At 37.5% G+C, this 22477-nt stretch overlaps 1 pseudogene; it reads left to right on the forward strand.

The window, feature by feature from the left end:
• Positions 1-1897: 1897 nt before the first annotated feature.
• LOC126954446 (40S ribosomal protein SA-like) lies at positions 1898-22224 on the forward strand (annotated as a pseudogene).
• The last annotated feature ends 253 nt before the right edge of the window (positions 22225-22477 follow it).

Below are 22477 nucleotides of genomic sequence, written 5' to 3' on the forward strand. Positions count from 1 at the left end.
CCAGGAGTTAAAGGTTATAGTACACTATGATTGTGCCTGTAAATAGCTACTGAACTCCAGCCTGGGCAACATAGCAAGATTTTGTCTTTAAAAGTAAACAAACAAACAAATAAAATCTATATTTTAAAAGTGGGTTGAGCCTGTACAACATAGGGATGTCCAAGGAGCTTTAATGTATCAATAAGAGTATCCTTAATGTCCAGTTTACTTGTCTAATGAAAACATTGAACATGTAATAGTCTTTCAAGCATTAAAAATTATCATTCCTGTAAATATCTACACTGTATTTGCATAATTAATAAATAAACATTTATCCAAATATTTGAACATTGACTACAAACTTATTTGCTTGTATTACTGCAAAATTCAATTTAAGACAAATCTACTATATTATAATCTCCTGATGCTCTAATGCTTAAACTCCTTAAGAAATAGACAAAGCAGGAGCTCCAGTGGCGCAATCGGTTAGCGTGCGGTACTTATACAGAAATAGACAAAGCACATGATCAAAATAACAATAATTTGAATTTATTATTGCACTTATACAAAAACCAAAAAAATTAAAGCATTTTAAATTTTTTCTGGAATTTAAAATCCACATATTTACATTTTATTTCTTTATTAGCTCTCTTCTTACTCTATTGCTTGTTCTTATTCTTATCTATGGGTTACAGTGAGGTTAGCAGACAAAACGTCCTAGCACAAATCTTAACAGACACAAATGAAAAAGAGTTCTATTTCTAGCCTAAGCAGCAAATTCTGTATTATCTGTCAACAGATTCCTGATTGGGATGTGGGACAAAGATACACCTAAACTTCATTTCCCTAACATTATCATTCTTGGTGTACTAATTACTGTTGCTGCATAACAAATTATTCTTGAAACTTAGTGGCTTAAAACAAAACTACTATCTCACAGTTTCTGTGGGTCAGAAATCTGCGGACAGCTTAGCTGGGTCCAAGATATCACTAAATTTCCAATTATATCTCACTATAATTAGTAGAGTCATCAGGAAGTCTTATGTCCTAGGAGATAAAGGGTAAATCATGTGAAGATGAAGTTCCTCTGTAAGACACTTACCTCAGCATATGCAATTAAACCCGCTTTCTATGTGGTTATTGAGAATTTGACTAGTGGTGTTGATTGTGGGTAGCCACCAGTACTGATCAGTACTTTTTGTTTATTCCTATTTTTCTGGGACCATTGTTTTACACATTGTTCTCTGTATTACTCATATTTACCCAAAAAAAAAATCACTATAATTTGTAAAATTCATACGTTTAATGGAAGGAGCAAAACTGTTCTCTACTTATTAAAATTATTTTTGAAACATAATCCTATTCTGCTATATTCTCTTGCTTTGTTGTTTTCCAATTTTTCACACTTACAACTTTTTTTGACTTGTTATTATGAATTCGTAGGCTTTCACACAATGTATGTCAATTACTAATTATTGTTGTGATTTGATGCTCAATTTTTAATAACTTAAACAGTAGATTTTTCATTAGATAGCTCCTTTATCCTTTCAGGCTTCACCCCCTGACATTTGTAAAAACATCTTTTCTCCCTGGCAAAAACTATGTTTCAGACATATTGCTTCAAATCCTAACTTCTTCCTGCTTCAAGTCATTGAAACAGCTACCCTCTAAGGAGTCATGATTCTCTTCTGTGAAAAACAGCATCAGAAAAAAAAATTCTGGACATTAGTGGTACACACATTTATGCTGTTGTAAGAGAGAGGGCTAATAATTGTTAAATTTTAGAAAAAGATACAGAAAGAGTTTACCTTTTTAAAGCCAAGTTTCAAGTTGATTTTTCTAATCTGTTTAATATTATGTTGTTTTATTTCACTTTTTTTAAAATGAGTTTTTGCAGACTACTAACAATTTCTAGTACATGAAAGGCAATCAGGTGAGTAAAGGTCACCATTCATAGTTTCTGTCATGCATGTCCGTGTGATGAGACCACCAAACAGGCTTTGTGTGAGCAACATGGCTGTTTATTTCACCAGCAGGCGGGCTGAGTCTGAAAAGAGAGTCAGCGAAGGGAGATAAGGGTGGGGCCGTTTTATAGGATTTGGGTAGGTAAAGGAAAATTACAGTCAAAGGGGGGTTGTTCTCTGGCGGGCAGGAGTTGGGGTCACAAGGTGCTCAGTGGGGGAGATTTTTGAGCCAGGATGAGCCAGGAAAAAGAATTTCACAAGATAATATCATCGCTTAAGGCAGGGACTGGCCATTTTCACTTATTTTGTGGTGGAATGTCATCGGTTAAGGCGAGGCAGGACATTTGCACTTCTTTTGTGATTCTTCAGTTACTTCAGGCCATCTGGACGTATATACGTGCAAGTCATACCTATGGGATGCGATGGCTTGGCTTGGGCTCAGAGGCCTGACAGTTTCCTAATGAGGAAATGAAGAACTTCCTGATTTAGTCCAAGCAACTCACGTCAACAGAATTGTAAAACTCATTTCAGTTCAGTAAACATTATTGAGCAATCTTTGTGTGCACCCTCACTATTTCTCAAAATGTGCATTCCTGTGATTTTTTTTCTCTATAATTTAGCAGCTTTTCACTGATGCCTGTTTAAAACTGCTTTTAGGTAAAGAAAGAAAAATCTATATGGAACGTCTCCAAAGTCATCAACCATTGTTAGAATATGGGAAGCACATCCACCATCTCTAACACTTCTCCTAAATACAGACATATATCTCTTTATTTTTATAATTTCTGCCGTCTCTTCTACCAACCACTATCCCCCTACTCCCTCTACATTTTAAGGGGTAAACATTGTTATATACACAGAAGAGAGAATAAATCACATATGCAGTGACATGCATGTGTGAGTGTGTGTGTTTATATGTATAGTTGGGTAATGTTTTTTACATACCTTCTGTGGCAAACATTGCTATTTGGCTGAACCAATATTCACTCCTATCCTCATTCTCTCTTGCTGCTTCACATGGTAGCAGGTAAGAAAACTAAATTCTCACTTGAATGATCACCAGCACAATTAGGCCATGTGACACCATCTGGACAATGAGATAAGGGTTGCTAAATCTACTTGCAATTGAATCTTTATTTTAGAATATTTTTCTAGAGGAAACCAAAGTAAGGCAACAACAGAAAGGTGACAGTTTTTATAGTACTCCAGCAACACAAAAAGCCTTACTTATGGTGAATTGGGATAGACTACAGGTGAAAGAGGATATGTGGTATGTGCAATAACTCAAGGGTTTGAGAGAGATAAGGAAACAGTAAGATCTGTGGAGGTGTTTGTGTGTTCTTGGGCCATAAAAGTGGCAAAGGAAGATAAGAGTAAATCACACAGTCACATCACTCAACTGTCAACTCAGAACACAGTGTGGAAGCCATTGGTCTGGTGTGACAGTACTTAAAGAGACCCTTATCTCCAGCAGCCAGAGGACGGACTCTGCTAAATTAGGCTATGGATTTTACTGGGAAAGTAAAAGTTACAAATAAGGCTAACTGTACAATCCATTAGCATTCCCTATGTTATAGTTTCCCTGGCCCTGATAGGAAAAATAGAAAACTAAAGTTTAAAATAAGAATATCTGAATATATGAATATACTGAACCACTAAATCTCCCGAAACTTTTTACTTAGGAGAAGCAACTTTCTGCTCTTGGGCAGAGGACAGCCTTTCCTTACCTGGAGACCATGAAAAGGTCTCATCTGAGGCAGGTGCCCCATAAGATGATATCTGACCTTCTGAAGATCTGCTCCCATTTCTGGTCTTGGCTCCTAGTTAAGTGTTTCTCAAACTTTAACATGTATCTGTAGCACCTGAAGGGCTTGTTAAATCATGGATTACTGAGTCCCCATCTCTAGATTTTCTGATTCAGTAGGCTTGGGATGGGACTTGGAATTTGCATTTCTAAAAATTCCCAGGCATTACTGCTGGTCCAAAGACTATGCTTTGAGAATCACAGACTTAGATCAACAATCAGGAATAACTTTCAACCTAACTCTGACTAGGGAGGTACTATATCTGGTATAAAAGAAAAAGATTATTTACCCCCAAAACCACAGAAGCTGAAGGTGGGTATGGTGGCTCACACCTGTAATCCTAGCACTTTGGGAGGCTGAGGTGGGTGGATCACGAGGTCAGGAGTTCAAGACCTGTCTGGCCAACATGGTGAAACCCCGTCTCTACTAAAAATACAAAAAATTAGCCGGGTGTGATGGCGTACACCTCTAATCCCAGCTACTTGGGAGGCTGAGGCAGGAGAATTGCATGAACCCGTGAGGTGAAGGTTGCAGTGAGCCAAGATTGTGCCACTGCTCTCCAGCCCAGGCGACAGTATGAGACTCCGTCTCAAAAAAACAAAACAAAACAATAGCAGCTGATGAACTTGTATTCAGATCATGACCAAATATAGATCTGTGGGCATAGAGTAGCGAGGGGCAGATATAAAGCTGTTTAAGAGAGCGTGTTGATCTGTAGACACTCTTCCATGATCAGGACCCTGGGAGCAAAGCTGTTTTGAGTCAATCTTATCTTGCTGCTGGGATAGTCCTTGAAGCATGAAGATGATAATGGCCTATAATAAATGAGATAAAATTGTTAGAATTGCCTTGGTAGAGTATTGATGACGGGGCCAAAGTCTCACATTATTACATATGACCAGAGAACCCACCAGTCATATTCCACAGTAGGGCTAAGAGGATACTTCCTTTATTAAAGCACATCATAATTTGTTTAGTAATGCACTCTCTGTTGGCTTTCTTTCCTTCCTCCTCTCACTTCTCCACTCCCTTACCAGTGTTTCCACAGATTATCTCCCAGATAAGCTAATTGCACTCAAGTGTTTGTTTCAAGGGAGGAATGCATACTAAGATATACAAGTAAGCAGAGAGGAAAATAAAAAGTTTCTTTCCTTTCTCATTTAGGATTCTGGCATGATCATCAGCTACATTGCCTGTCATTAACAAAGGATGTCCAGGAGATTAGAATCTGTCATGTGCCCACTAGGCACAAAGAAAAGACCAGGAATAGCACCCGCTGAATCTTTCTCTTGTGAGGTTTGTAAGAGATTTAGAAATTCTCATGTGAAGTAAGTGAGTTGAGAGCCAGAAGGCCAGCTAAGGGGGATGAGAAATGTGGTGGCATCATTGTTGAAACTGCTGAGGATTGGTAATGCTGCCAAGAGTTAAGGGGGAGGCAGTTCTGTAAGTAGAGGATCCCTGTTCACTGGCCATGCAAAGAGACCCCACCACAAGTTTCATCAGATGCAGACTTTGGTGGGTGATTCCAGAAGGATGCCTAGTTGACTATGAGGGACAAAGAACATTTCCCAGAAGCCAGGGAGAAACTAAAGCCCATTTGAAATCAACCCCACTGCTCCTATGACCATGAAGACCTATACGTTCTCTTGAATTCAGATGTCATCTTTCAAGCAGAATAGAAGAACGAATTCTCAAAGAAAGCTGAACTGTGAGATGTCTGAGTAGTTATATTTGATAGGACTGTTTTAAGGCAGAAAAGAGTGAGATAATTTTAACTAGAAGTTTAAATTCTGCCACTGCACAATCCATACCATCCAGCACAGGGGGCTCCAGAGGAAGTTTTCACGTGAATATCGCCTCCACTATATATAGATTTAATGTGTTCAAAGAAATAACTGTATCCATGCTTTTCTTTGCTTGTTATGGGAAAAATGCTTTTGATAAGTAATTTATTTTAAAATGTAGCCCGTGAGTACACCAAGAAGTGCATGTGTACACAGAGACTTTCTGGAGATGTAGAGAGAGAAAAAGGCAAGGGCATCAGCACAGCAGGCTGCATAGACAAAAAGGTCCTTGGGATGCAGCCAGCTGCACTGACCTGAGACCAGGAAAGGAGTGGGGCCATGAGCTAGAGGATTCCAAGCCTCAGGAAACCTGAAAGCAGGCCAAAAACGGATAACAACCTTCTCTGTCCCTTTTCCTCTTTCTGGGAACTCCTGTCCTTCCACTCACTTCTCCTGTATCTATCCTATGCCTTCTCTTACCAATTCAGCCACTCGGAACCAAAATATTATTAAGAAAGATAATCCCACATAAAAGGGAACTCTAGATAATTTAGGCCTAAAGAAATTTGTTTCAGGGAAAAAAAACATATATTGAAATCATTAAAATATATTGAATTAAATGTTACAAAATGGATCCTGATACAGAAACCAGAAAAAGCAATGTGAGGATCTCAGAGGTTAACTTGCTCACACAACTGTGAAACTGAGCTTCAAATCCATGTCAGTGTTACAATGCCTTGAATCACGACTCTATATAGGACTTTACAAAGCTTATATAAAAAATGGTATTGTTATCGGAAATCTAAAACAGAAAAGATAATACCATATATACAATTTCCTTTACAGGCGCAATCTGATAATTAGCATGGGGAAAGGAAGAATGAGGATTAGGCCATCCATATGAATGGGAAGTAGAGGAAATGTTGGTAATGAGGGAATCAAGGGGTATCACTAAATCCTCTGTCAAGGAAAGCAGCAAAGTAAAGTAATTAAAGCCTGACTTTGATACCAGATAGGTTGGATTTTAATCTTTGCTCTGTCACCTGCTACCTGTGCAAACTTGAGCAATTTATTTAACCTTTCTGAGAATTAACTGAATGTTGTACAGATTCACTGAGATCATATAAAGTTTCAGGAACATCATAGATACCCAATAATTACTAATCTTTTCACCCCATTCAAACCAGTCCTCTCATCTAAGAGAGGGAGAAGTGGAACATAAGGTAAATTAGACTAAATATACAGGGGAAAACCTAGAAATCCAGCAAAAAGCACAGAGGAAGATAGAAAGTCAAAACACTTTGCAGAAAGTGCCTTGATTTTCTAGCACATACATTCTGATAAATCAGAATATTTTTATATTTGTATATTTTTATTTCTAATCTAAGCATCCACGTATTTACATCATTATGACACCTATCAGGTCATTCCCAGCCTCCTCTAAATCCTCTGGAGTGGCCAGGCATGGTGGCTCATGCTTGTAATCCCAGCACTTCAGGAGGCTGAGGCAGGCAGATCACCTGAGGTCAGGAGTTCGAGACCAGCCTAGACAACATAGTGAAACCCTGTCTCTACTAAAAATACAAAAAATTTGCTGGATGTGGTGGTGGGTGCTTATAGTCCCAGCTACTTGTGAGGCTGGGGCAGGAGAAACGCTTTAACCCGGGAGACGGAAGTTTCAGTGAGCCGAAATCGCACCACTGCACTCCAGCCTGGGTGACAAGAGCAAGGCTCCGTCAAAAAAAAAAACAAAAAACCAATCCTGTAGGGTCCATCTGAGATCAGGGCCAAACTGAAAACTTTGCTAAAATGATTATCCCAGACCCCATGCCCAGAGGTTCTCATGTTTGCAAAAGAGGCTAATATTTTGAGATAACAGGTTTCTCTCCTCATTTCTCACACCTATTACCTAGTTTTCCTGTTGCTCTTCCCCTATTTGGTCAGAAGCAGCATTACTTTGAGGTACAAAAAGAACAAGAACCTAATTATTACTTTTTAATATACCTTTAAATTCCACAAAGTCTACAGCTTTGAAAGAAGGAAAAATGTTTATTTTGAACAACAAAACCAAGGATTATTCATAAACAATAGGTTCAGGGATAGGCTAGATAATCCCCCATTCTCCACCTACCCTTAGCCCTGACAAGGAAAAGGAGGCTAACAGAGAGAGAATAGAATTCCATGTGATTATAGAATTCCTGACAAGTAAAGATGAAAAAAAAAACAAAAAACAAAAACCTCCAGAGCTTAGATACAACCTCAGGAAACAAGGGTGGAGTAGAAGTTTGAATCTGAATTGAGAATAATCGTTAATTTCTAGGTTTAACTTAATGGGAGTAGATTAAGTTTTCTGTCATCAATTGGGAACAGTGGCTCTAGGCAGAAATTAAATTCAATTACATGACAACTTAATAAAAGTTATACTTTTCCACATATTTAAGAAATGGTCCTATCTACTATAATTTAAAGGTTTCCTAAGTACTTTTGATAAAGTGGTAAGACACACTGAGAAGTACTGTGAACTTTACTGAGTAGTTCCAGATTCCCTCAGTACAGACCTTAAGGCTTTCTATAAAATAAGGATAATGGTATCTACTTCATAGGGTTAAGGTAAAGATTTAATGAAATTATGTGCATTGTTTGGTACATAGTAAGTTATCAATAACTATTATTATTAGCAGGAAAACATTTCTTATCCCTTCCTGATATTTTCTTTCATATTGAGAGACCTTAATTAGCACAACTGCTGGCATCTTTTACACAACTACCATCTGTCCCAGGAAGTGGAATGACTTATCTGATTGGTAGATTTTGGAAAAATAAACAAGAGTTTTGTCAGCTCAGTTTCTTCCTCCTTCCTACTGGGAAACTATTGCTAGTGGCCTTTTATTGGGAGTTTCAGACAGTAAACTCTGTCTCTGGAGGAGTAATTAATATGATGAAGCTTCTCCTGGTCCAGGATTATCTGTCCTTGGGCAACTCTACTTACCCTGTGTTCAGTTGGCAGGCTTCTTTAGCCCTCACACCACCTAACTTACCTTCTCTACGCAACAAAGGTGCCATTTTGGCTTACAGCTGGCATTCCTTTTTATTATGTATCAGTTTGTTTTAAAATTATGTAGTCAGGAAGACTGTTATTTAGTTAGTTCCTAAGGAATCCCAGCACTTATTTTAGATGGGTAAGTAATATCTATATAATTTATAAAAAAAAAAATCCTTGGTTATTGTGTACTCTTAGACTGGAAATTTTGTGTAAAGAAATATTTGAAAGCATATAGAAATATATCTGCATAATATTTTCATAATATTTATGCAAAACAAGTTTCTTTATTGAAAAATATAAATATCCAATAATAGGTCACTAGTTTAAATATGGCATATCTATAAAACAAAATACTATGCAGAAATTAAAAATGGTATTGTAGATTTCCAATGTTGACCAGATGAAATAATGCAAATCAGATTTACCCTCCCACTTTAAACATGAAGAACATGAATAAATAGATGAAATATATGAAAAAAATACTTTTCAGACAGGAGTCAGCAGGCCAAACAGGACTGTGATCTCTGAAACTTCGGGAAAAAACCAAACCAAACCCTACATTTGTACTAGATTACAGCTTGCAGAAAGTTTACAGTCCACAGTCAGGGAAGAGCCAGAGACCAGTAGCATTGCTGAGCTGAGGAAACAGAGATTGGAATTCATACGAAATCATGTATTTAAAAGGCACAGATTTTAGGAGTACTACAAATAGCAAGTATGACTATGAAATCATAGATGATGTTCTATGCATCTAACCTGTCAAAAATAAAAAGTAACTTTAATTAGCTATGATAAATAAATATTCTATTCTCTTTATTAAAAACAATCCTACAACTTTTTTGTCACAAGAGAGGCAATCAAAATGTATGCAACTAGGCTGAGGCAGGAGAACCTCTTGAACCTGGGAGGCTGAGGTTGCAGTGAGCTATGATCCTGCCACTGCACTCCAGACTGGGTGATAGAGTGAGACTCTGTCTCAAAAGGAAAAACCAAAGGGTGCAACAAAAAAGGACAAAGAAAATATTACAGAGATGCCAGCCATTGATTTAAAACTCATGTTACTTATATTTTTCTGGATTTAATAGTTTGTAATAATTGCCAACTTTTCCACTTCTTTAGTCTTTATAATTTACTTTCTCCTTATATATAAATATTTACTATTCTGCCTAAATTTCTATTCCTCATTTTGTGTGCTTGTTCTTAATGCAGGTCTCCAAAATTCTATAAGCTTCAGGTCCCATAAAACCTGGATCCTCCCTAAACATAAATGTTAAGGTCTACTTAAAGAATATCTTATTGTGTACCACTGAAATATGAAGCACACTTAGGAGATAATTAAATTTATTAATGCAATCCTTCCAACAGAATAGTTCTGAATTATCAATGAGATCATCGATGGGAAAGCATTCTGAAAAGTATGAAGTGCTGTGTCAATGCAAACTATTATCTTTATTATCCTTTTAAATACAACCATCTGAAGTTCTCAACATTTGTTTGATAATTCTTTAGTGATCTTCCACTAAGTGCATGGCACTTCAGGGGCTGTGGAGGGTATAAAGATGAAATACATCCAATACTTGCCTTCAGGGAGTTCATTGTTTCCAGGATGAAAATACTGTGCTGAACACAGAATTAAAAGAGACACTGTATGTCAGTGAATTTCAAACTTTTTAAAATTACAATTCAGATTTTAAAGTGGAGATCATCGCCCAATAAAAACACATACATGCACAGTTACAAACACACATATTCATATACACACTAAAAGTTTCACACAAAAAAATTACATGTACTATATATATAATACTTTTCTGTAGTTTTCTGTTCTATTATACTTCAATCTTTAAAATGCTGATCACAACTTTTAAAATAGATTTTATAACCTCCTAATCAATCACAACCTACCATTTGAGAAATACTGTTCTATATGATAATTTTGTCCTGCTGGGTATATGGACTTAAAAATCCATGAACATAAACTCAATGAAAATCTCCATTAGCTCTAATAAAATTTGAAGTCTACTGGGTGAAAAACTAAAGACATTGAAGTCCTACAGACCCCTTTGCCAATTATTCATATATATTTTATTAGATCAGAGACATCAGCTGTCCTTCTATATACATACATACATACATATGTGAGAGCACACACACATATGCTCTCACATGCCTTCTTTCCCTGTATCTATATGTTAAATTTGATTGCTTTTGCACAGTGACAACTGCAGTGAAAGCTCCCTGCAGGGAATCACAGGAGTCTGAGTGAAAGGGTTATTTTAGTGGTTCTTCACTATTCGAGAATTACATTGAGGCACAAGAGCTTTCTGACAGGACTTGGCAAGCTTTGCATTGTAGTCAAGATTGTTTATTCTGTTGGCAGATTTGTCATAAAGGGGTTTAGTTCTTTTCTAAAGTATGTTGAGTGTGAGCACATGTATGTATTTGTAAGTATTCCATAAAATATTTTATATTTATTTTATAGAATGGATATATAGAAATGCTTTCTGAAGTCCTTATTGGCAACATTTGTACCTGAGTTTTTATGTATGTGCCATTATAATGGTAAACATTTACTTAGCAAATGCATCACGTTGATGGAATAATGTTGAGCTCCTACCTCCTCACCACAGAACTTACCTGTATTTAAAATTTACTTCCCATCATCAACTCTATGTGTATTCAGAAGAAGATGATTTACAAGAAAAGATACAATCACAATAAAAATAAAATATGATTTAAAATAAAATTTAATAATTTTGTATTCTAGTTGATGAACAAAATGTTTACTCCATGTATTTCTCTCTTTGCATATGAATGAGCGATGATACCATTGCCCTTCTTTGTATTTTGCTCTTCATCAGTATTCATCAGAAGTTTCACTCCCTTTGGCCATTTCAAGAATGGGCAAAACTAGGCTGGAGTAAGGACCATGACCCAACAACTTTGGGGCACCCAAGAAACGTCCCTCGTATAACTCCTGGAGTCATGCACAGCAGCTTGTGCTAGTTGCTTATAAACCCTCAGCTGGTTTAGCCATGCTACAGTGCCTTGGAGACTAGCTACAGAAACATTTAGTGAGGTGGTCATCAGGAGGTGAATAGGATGAAGAGATAAGGAGGTAGGGAAAATTAGAAATATATGATAACCTGTTGTTGGTTGAACAATAATTCTCTTGCTCTTAAATTAGTAATACTGCACTTCCCAATCTCCAAAATTTCTATTGTTTTAGTTCATCGGCCAAGTTCATTTCTGCTGTAGCCCACTGTTTCCATAAGTTCTGTTTTTCTGTGTCCTGCTCTTTCCGATATAACTCTTTCAGATCTTCTAAGTCCACTAAATGCTGTTTCCTCTAATTGGAATGTCTTCCCTTCCTCTCCAAAAAAACAGACTCCTATTCATCTCTCAAGATCAAGCTTAGATATGTGTCCCTCTGTGAAGTCTCCTCTGACCAAGTCTAGTAGAATGAATCACTCTTTCTCTCATACCATGATTAAAATGAGTCTTGCATAGTATTTCAGTCTTTTCTTCCTCTTCTACTAGATTACCAGCTTCTCGAGAGTTGATTCTGTGTTATGTTTTTATTCTATCCTCAGTGCCTCTTATAGAAGCTGGTTCTAGGGTACTGAATTGATTTGTTGATTAATTAATCTATTGATTAATGTGTGTGTCTTGGGTTCTCTGCTGTTCTTGAGAGCCCTACTTTATTCTGAAGCACTTTTCTCTATCCTTTCTGAATTTTCAAAAATGTGTTTATTAGAAGTTCATGAGAGTAGCTTGTACCTATTTTGAAGTCTGTCTTCTTTACCAAAAATTTAAGCTATGTCATGATCCAGTCTCACTTGAGAATTGTTACCATCAATGGTGGATGATGCCACTCTCTGGAGTGTGTCTGTATTACTTTGTTTCTTTCTAATTATCAGAGATAACCTATTTTGAAAGCTTTTGTTGCAACTATTACTTTTTTTTCTTACTGAAGGATTTCGCAGTTAGAACAGATAATCTAAAATGACATGGGTTTATAAATAAAATCAGGACAGTAATTTGTTGCTGTTTCTGCTGAATTTGAGAATGCTTTCCCCTCTAAGTCAGATATATTCTCTGTCTGAAGATGAAAAATTTTAATTGTTAATAGTCCCTGAGTCGTCATCATGATTTCTCAGTAATTGCTAATTCTCTGTAGGTTTTTTCCTATCTACTATACCTGTGAGAAAAGTATTCTTCACTTATTATTATTTACCATTTTTTCCAGGCAGCATTTGGAACTATTCCACCTGTGATGAAACTCAATTGTAACTTCCTTTTGTCTTGCCTAGAATTCAGAGACATGATTTTTTCCTATTTTATGTGTAGATCTAAACATAACAAAAGACTAATAGGATATAATTTCAAAACAAAAGGAGCTTTTATAAAGGATTTTTCTTTTCCAATTTAGTGACAGAACATTACAGAAAAGAGATCAGCAAACTTAGGCCACCTTGTTTAAGAAAAACAGTTGGATTTATCAGTCTTGTTGTACCTATGGGAAGTAAATGATTATTACATGATAGCATTCCAGAGATCTCAGGCCCCATTTGGGGATTTTTTCGTAAGCTCCCCTATAACATAGCTCCATCTACTTTTCCCATATAAAGGTCAAACCATAGAATCACTCTTTCCAGACAATTGTCACCTATAGGTAAGAAGAGGTTTATCCCCCAACCCCAGTTACTGACGATGAGACTACAGGGCAGGCAACTTTAATAGTTGTTCTAATGCAAGTTTCATTACTCTCTCTCTCTCTCTGTCTCTCTCTCTCTATATATATATACGTGTGTGTGTGTATGTATATATATGTGTGTGTGTATTTATTTATTTATTTTAGAGGCGGAGTTTCGCTCTGTTGACCAGGCTGGAGTGCAGTAGTGCGATCTCGGCTCTCTGCAGCCTCCACCTCACAGGTTCAAGCGTTTCTCCTGCCTCAGCCACTCAAGTAGCTGGGATTACAGGCGAGAGCCACCACAATCGGCCAATTTTTGCATTTTTAGTAGAGATGGGGTTTCACCATGTTGCCCAGGCTGGTCTCAAACTCCTGACCTCAGGTGATCCACTCACCTCGGCCTCCCAAAGCGCTGGGATTACAGGCATGAGCCACTGCGCCCAGCCTCGTTACCTTATATCAGAGTTTCCTGATTCTTGATCTTATTTTCCTCTTTAGAACAACTCTTAGTACCCTCTTCATAAGTATTCAGTTCTTCCTCCCAACATTCTGTTATTGTCTTTAACATCTGTTTATAATTGTATCTTGGATCTCAGACTAAACCTGGAGATAATTTGCTGACCTTGCCAACTATATTCCTACTCCTCTTCCCAATCCTTCAAATTATGATTGTTGCTGCCACAGAGAATTATTAGGTTCAATATTAGATGGAGAATATTTCAACAATCTTAGCAAGAAATAGCTGGACTGTGGCAGTGGCAGTGGACATAAAAAGTTCACATTTGAGAACCATTTCAGAGTTATAATCAAATACTTTGATAATGGGGTGATGAAAAGGGAAGAAGCTGGTAAACAAATGGAAATCAGACTGCTCTTCTAGTTAATAGTTACTGCAGAAACTTGAAAGGAAAAGGTGAGCATGTGTGTGTGCGTTATCGTGGGAATCCATCAAAACAGCTAAGGATGACCAAATAGTTTGTCTTACATCAGATCATTTTTGACCTATATAAATGGCAATTTAATTTGCTTCAGCCTAAAAGAATTAAACCCAGAAGGAGTCATTCTCATCATTGACCACCTCATTGGTACATTCACCATTTTCCATCTCCAATATTCCTTCCATATTTTTGTGCGTACTGAAAAATAGTGGTGAGTAGTATGAGCCTCCTTAGATCTCTAAACTACCAGTAAATCCACAGATGCTTTCTTTTTAATAATAAAAATGCTAGATAAGTGCACTTTCACAAAGATTATAGCATATTATCCTCATAGTAATATCCCCAGGGAAGATATTATCCTCATCATACATATGGAAACAAGCTCAAAGAGGTTAAACGGCTTGTCTGATGACAAGTGGAACATAATGACCTCTAAGTACTCTCGCTGTTCTTTCCACTTTGTGTCGACTGCCCATCTATGAAACAGAAAGGAGGAGCTTATTTTCCATCAGCTATGTGCAGTTAGCAGAGAAAACAAAACAAAACAAGACTGACATTTATTTCTTACATAATGATTATCTCAAAATTGTGACTTTTTTTTTACATGGACTTGAATGCTTGTAGCAGCCTAAAAGTTATTAAAATTCTCATTGTTTAGCGTTTTAAAAGTAATTATATCCGTAGACCTCCTCTTACATTACATCCTATGGAACGTCAGTGTGGGGAAGACCACAGGACACTCCATGGTAAAGAAACTTCTGTTCTTCTGCCAAAATTTGCCTTTCCTGGTGTTATCTGCTTTCGCCTCGTGACTGCATGTTGTCTACAGAACATACCCAGTGCATTTTCTTTGTTTCACAGAGAAGCCTGCAAAAGACTTTGGATTTTAATTTGAAAAATAAATAAATGCCCTTGAAAAAGGATGAATGTGTTCCCCTAGGCCTCTTTCATTAATAGGAGCTTCCTGAAATATAGAGTTCAGTAGTGAGATTGAAGGTTAGAGTCAGAAGACCATACAGACTTGGAGAAGCCTTAAAAAATAAGAGAGAAAAATGTGGTTTATTAGTTATACTAGTTACAGAATGAACAGCATATTGTATGTGCTGTGTTAGAGGTATGTTATGAATAACAAAAGCCCTGGAGCATTTACATATTTGTTTTCAGCAATCCTGGCAGTTGGATTTCACCATTCTATGCCTCTTTGCCAGAATCACTAAACACTGGTACATATGGCATCTGAAGTACCATATGCCATAGAAAATGTTAGCTGATGCCTATACTTCTATATTATATTTTTATTTCAGATTTTTGCAGTTTGAACAAAGAATAGTAGAAAAAACAAAATATTGGACAAGCAGTAAACAGTAAAGTGAAAAAAATGCCTTCAGAGAAAGCAAATAAAGGAAATGAATCCACCATGAGTTAACATGGCTATATGGTAATGAGTCAAATATGGGAAGTAATTGTTTTGCATGAACGAATTTCCATAGCCTTTCATTCTGTTATTTTGGAGCTAAAGGCTGCAGCATGAAGAGTGAAAGTTGACATATTATTTTTACCTTATTCTTTCTGACATTTCTTGCTAGAATCAGAGTCTTCATTTGATTGAAGTTAATTAGCATGAAGGCTATAGTCAGCAATGTGTAATATCCTGTTTAAAACAGAAAAATTCAAATATAAGAAATTATTTTGCAACATTTATTCAGGTTATTAACTGGGATTTTCAGTTAATATCTACGGTTTTTGTTTGTGTTCTTAAACACAGGGAAACTATAACATTAAAATCAATAATAATTGAATAGCTAGGTTTCTCAAATCAAGCAAAAATTTCATGGCCAACCTTTTATCAATAAGAAAATTATCAAAATAGCTAGATAGCTTGATATGTAACAGGTAAGTGATGGCCCACTGGGAATGACTTGATAAATATATTAATTTCAGAAAAAAATGCTCATTTGCAATATTCCAAACATTGTTACAATAGCCTCAAAAACTAGAGGCAAACTTCCTAATCTGAATTTGGATGATGGTGTGTAATAGACAAGTGATGCAAAACTGTGGAAACTGATAAGATGTCAAGATAAATGACTCAGTGTTCAAATTAATTTAATAAAATAGGAATGGGGGAGAAAACATGTTAGCATAAAGTGTAAATGTTGTAATATTTCAGCTTAAAATCATCTAGCAATATCAATAAGTTTTAAAGTACATTTGTGTGGTGTGTCATAGCTTAAAAAGCATGTTCACATTCTTTCTCATGTAAAATAAACAATGATGCAAGTTAGATTCAAATGCTTTCTTATTTCACGGATAAGAAAACCAGCTCAGAAAGGTTGCCTTCTTGACCTTGTGTCCTAACTACATACTGAAATGACCTCCCATTGTAGAAGTAATCCTGCTAGGAATTGGAAGGAGATTAAAAACAACATACCTTTTCGGTAGAATCCTATTCTGCCCAATGAGACCCCAAATTGGATGTGACATAGAATCTTATGCTTTCCTTTTTTTTTTTTTTTCGAGACGAAGTCTCCCTCTGTCGCCCAGGCTGGAGTGCAGCGGCCGGATCTCAGCTCACTGCAAGCTCCGCCTCCCGGGTTTACGCCATTCACCTGCCTCAGCCTCCCTAGTAGCTGGGACTACAGGCGCCTGCCACCTTGCCCGACTAGTTTCTTGTATTTTTTAGTAGAGACGGGGTTTCACCGTGTTAGCCAGGATGGTCTCGATCTCCTGACCTCGTGATCCACCCGTCTCGGCCTCCCAAAGTGCTGGGATTACAGGCTTGAGCCACCGTGACCGGCCGAATCTTATGCTTTCTTAAGAGTTGCTCTTCATGGGGCTATTAAGAAGTCTGTGTAAACTTAGGGCCGTATTTTCTGTCACGATCATTTCAAAAACAAGAATCCCAGGCTCCCAAACTTACACAAGAAACCAAATGTATATAAGGGTTCTTCTATAATACCAGTGTGATCTTCACTTAAAAGAGCTCTAAATCTAAAAATGTAACAAAGTAGATGTATTTGTTTCCTAGGGCTGCCATAACAAGTTACCACAAACCGTGGTTGCAAACAACCAAAATGGGTTATCTCATAGTTCTGGACACCAGAAGTCCAAAATCAAGGTGTCATTCTCTTTGAAGGCTTTAGGGGGAAATTCTTCCTTGCCTCTTCCCTGACGACTCTAGGTTATTTCCTGGCTTGTGGCTGCATAACTCCCACCTCTACCTCTGTCTTCTTATGATATTCTCATCTGTGTTGCTCTCCTGTGTATCTCTTAAAAGGATAATTGTCATTGGATTTAGAACTCATTTACATAATCCAGGTTGATTTCATATTGAGATGCTTAACTGCATCAGCAAAGACCCTTTCTCCAAATAAAGTCACATTCTCAGGTTCTGGGGGTAAGGATATAGACATATCTTCTGAGAATGGCATCATTCAAACTCCTACAGTCCACCCTCTGGCCCCCCAAAATTCACACCTGTCCCACATAAAAAATACACTCATACCATTCATATCCTCCAAAGTCTCAACCCATTATATCATCCATTCTAAGTACAAAGTCCCATCTAAATATTATCAGCTCGAAAGTCCCAATCTCATCAACTAAATCAGGTACAAATTAGTCTCTGAGTGTATTATTTCATTCTCATACTGCTATAAAGAACTACCTGATACTGGATAATTTATTAAGAAAAGAGGTTTAATTGACTCACGGTTCCACAGACTGTACATGAGGTGTGGCTGGGGAGGCCCCAGGTAACTTCTAATCATGGTGTAAGGGTGAAGTGGAAGCAAGCACCTTCTTCACATGGTAGACCAGGAGGACGAGAGAGAACAGAGGGGAAAGTGCTACACATTTTTAAACAACCAGATCTCGTGAAAAGTGTACCACGAGATAGCACTGGGGGGATGCTGCTAAACCATTAGAAACCACCCCCATGATCTAATCACCTCCCAGCACTCCTGACTGCCAACAGTCAGGATCACAATTCAACATGAGATTTGGGTGGGAACATAAAGCCAAACCGTGTCACTAGGTATGATCCATTCTAGAAAAAAAAAAAACTATTCTCTTTCTGTGGACATGTAAAACAAGAAAACAAATTATCTGAATCCAAAATACAATGGTGAGACAGGCACAGACATTAAATATAGACAGTATAAACTTTCTCATTCCAAAAGGGAAAAATTGGAAGGGATAGGGAGTCACCAGTTCCAATCTGGTTTGAAATGGGACAATTTTGTTAGGTTTCAAGGCCTGTGAATAATGCTCTGTGCCTTGATGCTGTGCCATCTGAAATTGTGGCAGCTCCACAGGCCTCTGTCCCACCTGCAGGGTTTCCTCTAAAGGAATAATAAAGAGAGTTATTATTCCTTTTTCTTAAGTGGGAGTACATGTTTGCAGTTGCACGTTCCTGCCTGTGTAGTTTTGGAAGCCCAATATCCTTCTCTCATGTTGTCCTTTCTCTCTTCCTTTCAGTCTAAGCTAGGAGTGTTCCTGCTGATATGACATTCTCAATAACTTTGTGGATCTCCTGTGTATGTCACAAGGGTCTATGGCATTAGACAAGACAGTCCTCCATAGATCTTTCCTGGATAACCCCATCGCTATCCCTGGCTACCACTGAGATGGCTGAGTGGATCCAATAATCACACGCCTAAGTGCATCAGTAAAAGTTTATCCAACCATATCCTTGCCCTCTTCTCCATTGCACACTTTCCTGACAGTGACTTTCCTCGTTTTAGCATGCTTTACAATCTGGATAGACCAATAACCTCCCAATTTATCAAGTGCAAATTCCCTTTTGCTTAACTTTCTTACTTTATCTATTTCCCAGTGTTTTTTACTAAGCAGGAAAAAAAATAGGGCACACCGTCAATGCTTTACTTGGAAATCATTTTAGCTACTCATTCAATTTTATTGTTTCTAATCTCTGTTTTCTCCTCAACTGTAGAACACAGTACAGCCAAGTTTTCTGCCACTATGTAACAATTCCTCAGTTACATATAAAATGTTTTCAATCTTGATAACATGTTCCTCATTTCCTGACTCCTTAACAGAATTGACTGTGACATTCCGATTTCTACCCACAGTCTCTTCAAGGCAATCTAGTGTGTTTTGTTTTGTTTTTTTATTATGTACCCTAATTTCCTCCAGCCTCTACCCATTAACCAATCGTTATATAATCACACTAATTGTCACCTCTAAATATCAGCCCCTCGGTTGTTTATTTCTTCACAGCAGGCAAGGATCCATTAATTTATAAGCATACTAGGGCCAAACTCAAATTTTCATATACCTCATTGCTTTAAATATTCCACAAATCAGCATATTTTAGACATTTAGAGCCTGTTTGCTTTGCATGCCCCATGAAAGTGCACACAGCATCTGCTAGTCATAGGATAAACTCCAAATCTGTAAAGATCCCAGAATGCTGCTATGCTCTGGAACCCTCTCACCTGGAGAATCCCTACTGGGCTACTGAGTGACATCATCTAGACACATAAGTTCTGTCTCCTAAGCCCTCTCCCACAGAAGTACCCTGCCTTCTTTCCCTTCAGAGTGGTGGCCTCCACACCATAGCCTCTGACAGTTTCATGCAGTAAGAGACTTCTCCTAATATACAAATCTCTCAAGGCATTGTCCTGAAAAAGCCTGCATGTGGTACTACCACCCCATGTCCATATCTTTTCTTTATCACTCCATAAGTATCTTGAATCTCCCAACAAGTGGCAATGAGAATAGAGTATCCACTTCCATATTTTTAGATGTTTGTTGCCACCTTCCAGTACTACAGTGTTTTGTTTGGAATATTGCTTTAAATAAAAACAACAGTGTGTAACTTCTTCAGATTATCTTCTTTCACTCAGCTTAATTCCTTTGAGATGCATCCAAGTATTGTATACATCACCAGTTTATTTCTTTTTCTTGCTGAGTAGAAAGTATTCCATTATATGTATATACCGAAGTGGTTTATCAATTCATCCACTGAGGACATTATGCTTGTTTTCAGTTTGTAGAAATTACAAATACAGCTGCTGTGAATGTTAGTTAATAAGATTTTGTGAATATGCTTCATATCTCTAGGGTAAACACCTAAAATATGGGATTGCTTGGTTATGTAAGTGTACGTTTAACTTTTTTTTGTAATCGCTAAACTATTCCAGACTGCCTGCATTATGATCTAATCACCTCCCACCAGTCCTGACCTCCAACAGTCAGGATCACAATTCAACATGAGATTTGGGTGGGAATACAGAGCCAAATCATATCACTAGGTATGATCCATTCTGGGAAAAAATAGTTGTCTTTCTGTGGACATGTAAAACAAGAAAGCAAGTTATCTGAATCCAAAATACAATGGCGAGACAGGCACAGACATTAAATATAGACAGTATAAAGTTTTTCATTCCCAAAGGGAAAAATTGGAAAGGATAAAGAGTCACCAGTTCTAATTAATTTTGAAGTACATAGGGGACAATTTTGTTCAGTTTCAAGGTCCATGTAACTCCCATAAAGAATGTATGAGAGTTACAATTTCTCTGCATCATCATCAGCAATAGGTATTTTCAATATTTTTAAATGTAACTATTCTAATATTGAAAATTGTGTGGTTTTAATTTTCATATCTATAGTGATATATTATATATCATTTTATGGGGTTATTTGTATCCATATATCCTCATTGTTGAGTATCTGCTCAAATCATTTACCTGTATTTTAATTGAGCTTTTAATTTTCTTACTGTTCAGTTTTGAGAGTTTTTTTTCTATTTTGGACAGAAGTCCTTTGTTGGATATATACGTTGAAAATATTTTATCCTAGTACATAGCTTATCTTTTCATTTTCTTAACAGTGTCCTTCTGAGAGCAAAAAGTTTAAATTTTTATTAAAATCCAATTTATCTTTTTTATAAAAGAATAGCGTTTTTGATATCTGTCTGATAACTCTTTGATATCTTGCCTAACTCCAACTCATGTGTTCTTCTAAAAGCTTTATAGTTTTAGGTTTTACATTTAGAACTATGATCTACTTTGCATTAATAGTGATACAGCCTTTCCGCGCTACCTACAGAAGGGTCCATACAGCCTAGTTGTGGATTGCCGTCATAACTTAAAGGGAAACTTTCACAATATCTGGAGCCCTTGATATTCTGCAAATGAAGGAGGATGTTCTTAAGTTCCTTGCAGCAGGAACCCACTTAGTTGGTGCCAATCTTGACTTCCAAATGGAACGGTACATCTGTAAAAGGAAAAGTGATGGCATCTACATCGTAAATCTGAAGAGGACCTGGGAGACTTCTGCTGGCAGCTAGTGCCATTGTTGCCATTGAAAATCCTGCTGATTTCAGTGTTATATCTTCTAGGAATACTGGCCAGAGGGCCATGCTGAAGTTTGCTGCTGCCACTGGAGCCACTCCAATTGCTGGCTGCTTCACTCCTGGAACCTTCACTAACCAGATCCAGGCAGCCTTCCGGGAGCCACAGCTTCTTGTGGTTACTGAGCCCAGGGCTGATCACCAGCCTCTCACAGAGGCATCTTATGTTAACCTACCTACCATGGCTCTATGTAACACAGATACTCCTCTGCACTATGTGAACGTTGCCATTCCATGCAACAACAAGGGAGCTCACTCAGTGGGTTTGATGTGATGGATACCAGTCTGGGAAGTTCTGCCCATGCATGGCACCAATTCCCATACACACCCATGGGAGGTCATGCCTGATCTCTACTTCTACAGAGATTCTGAAGAGATTGAAAAAGAAAAGCAGGCTGCTGCTGAAAAAGCTGTGACTAAAGAGGATTTTCCATGTGAATGGACTGCTCCAGCTCCTGAGTTCACTGCTACTCAGTCTGATATTGCAGACTGGTCTAAAGATGTGCAGGTGCCCTCTGTGCCTATTCAGCAGTTCCCTGCTGAAGACTGGAGCACTCAGCCTACCACGGAAGACTGATCTGCAGCTCCCACCACTCAGGCCACTGAATGGGTAGGAGCAACCACCGAATGGTCTTAAGCTGTTCTTGCACAGATTCTTAAGCAACATGGAAATAAGGTTGATGAAAAATAAAAATCAGTTTCTAAAAAAAAAAAAGATATAAGTGTAAAGTTTAACTTTTCCTTTTGTTATGCTTTGTTTGCATGTGGATGTTCAATTGTTCCAACATCATTTATTTTTTCAAAGAAACCAAACCTATTCTTTCTTTATTTACTTATTTTGCAAGTTTGCCAAATCAAATAGTTATACCTCTATGGGTTTATTTCTGGAT

The sequence above is a fragment of the Macaca thibetana genome, chromosome 5 (genome assembly GCF_024542745.1).
Source record: "Macaca thibetana thibetana isolate TM-01 chromosome 5, ASM2454274v1, whole genome shotgun sequence".
Classification (NCBI taxonomy): Eukaryota; Metazoa; Chordata; class Mammalia; order Primates; family Cercopithecidae; genus Macaca; species Macaca thibetana.